Consider the following 2,088-nt stretch of genomic DNA (forward strand, 5'->3'; position numbering starts at 1 on the left):
GACGTGCCTTCGGGCGGATTAGTAGGGGGTTTTCCCCCATCGGGTATTTGAAATAGACATTTCTACTTCGAGGGAGCTCTCTAGCGCAGACCCGGTTAAAACAACGTATGTTATACCTTCCGCTGTCGAATTACGACACGAAGTTCTCAAACGAAATTCACTTTTCAAAAAATAAATAAAAATAAATAAATAAACCCGTTCAAATACCTTCAGACTTCAGAGCTTAAAGGTCAAGGTCTGTAAAATACTTCTTCAAAATGTTTGTTTATAATCATGTAATTTTTTTTTTAAATCCAAATGAGCTATCGAACTATCGTGCTTTAATAATTACTTAAAATCCTTGCTTCAATTAACCTCGAATATTGCTATATATTATTCATGCTCGAGTTAGATGCCCGTTTATACGGAGTATATTTTAGATAACTAACATCAAGCTTGCATATATAATTTATTAAATGATCCACTTATATATCTACACCAAGTCACTGAAATAATGAAATTAGTAGATATCAACGTAAATTTCAAAAAGAATTTCCTCATCAATTCGCTCATTCTAAGGAAAAAACTTTATCATTAAGAATGATGAAGTAATTAAGTTTACAAATGCTCTTCGTGATCGGTTATGAAGTATTTTCGAACAAGGCAAAAACAAAAGCTGGAATAGCTCAGTTGGTTAGAGCGTGTGGCTGTTAACCACAAGGTCGGAGGTTCGAGCCCTCCTTCTAGCGTTTTTAAAGTTTTTATTTTTACAAAATATATCACTTTTATATAAGTTTCTTCTTAGGTAAGAGGGAGTGGGACTTGGGTAAGGGGTCGGGTATGTGTAACTCGATCGGCTACACCATTCCTTCCGTTCGGCTATGAATCGGGTATCATGAATCGGGTACCAATTCGGGGTATGTAACCGATGTTGGGTAGAGCTTGTAACGTTCGAAATTGGTGGGTCCCCCCCCCTCAACGGCTCATTTGACTCAATTTAAAAAAAAAAAATTTTTTTTTCCCCTCCTAGATATATATAACCTTCTTCTATATATATACATACACCTTCACCACCATTTCTACCTCACCACCTTCACCCACCATGGAACCACCACGAGGTAACAAACGAAACCCACCAGTTAATCGTCATCAACTACCACCACCGAATTGGCAACCACCACCCAATCAGTACTATACACCACCACCACCATCCACCCACTACTCCCAGACACACCAACAACAATACTATACGCCACAACCTGCTAGTCCAGCCTACGGCTACAACATGGGTCCACCTCTAATGGTCGAACCACACCACATTGAGCTTGCACAATCAAGTGACTTTGGTGCGTTTGATGATCTCGCTAGTGACGACGTTGTACCTGAAACGCCAAATCCAACTCCATCCGCAACTCCAACCGGTTTGTATGTATACATACGTAACATATAGACTGTTTTGTATATATATATACGTATATATAAACTGTTAATATATATATATAGTTAATATAGTTATAGTTGGTGATATACACACTATTAATATAGTTATATATATATACATACGTATATATAAACTATACATACGTATATATAAACTGTTTTGTAGAAGAAGAGGATGATGAGGAGGTTGTAGAATGTGATGCTCGTGGGAAGAAAAAGTTTCCCGGGAGGAAGCCGCGTGAAGTATGGACAGAAGAACAAGAAGTGGCGTTGGCTCAAGCATGGATTCAAATCTCGGAGTGTAAGAAATATGGGAACGAACAAAAGGCGGAAGGGTTTTAGAAGCGAGTTCTTCAACACTATGCTAGTACCTTGGGTTCGACTAATCGAACCTTTCATAGCTTGACTACCAAGTAGAAGGTGATGAATGCGGAGATGGGTAATTTCAACGGGTTGTGGATTCAAGCGGTAAAAATATGAACCATTATTATGAAAACCTTGCAAATGTTTTATGTATGCGTTTGGTATATATATGTTTTCTCGCAATGCTTCTGTAATGTTTCTGTTTCTGTTTGTGTGTTTATATATGTATATATAGTTTGGTATATATATGTATATATATGTTTTCTCGCAAAGCGTTTGGTATATATATGTATATATAGTTTATGT

At 37.3% G+C, this 2,088-nt stretch overlaps 1 non-coding gene across 1 annotated transcript; it reads left to right on the plus strand.

Annotated features, from left to right (window-relative positions):
* The first annotated feature begins 654 nt into the window (after positions 1–654).
* TRNAN-GUU lies at positions 655–728 on the plus strand. The gene has a single exon. It is a non-coding gene; the product is annotated as a tRNA-Asn (tRNA).
* The last annotated feature ends 1,360 nt before the right edge of the window (positions 729–2,088 follow it).

This window comes from Erigeron canadensis, chromosome 5, assembly GCF_010389155.1.
Source record: "Erigeron canadensis isolate Cc75 chromosome 5, C_canadensis_v1, whole genome shotgun sequence".
Classification (NCBI taxonomy): Eukaryota; Viridiplantae; Streptophyta; class Magnoliopsida; order Asterales; family Asteraceae; genus Erigeron; species Erigeron canadensis.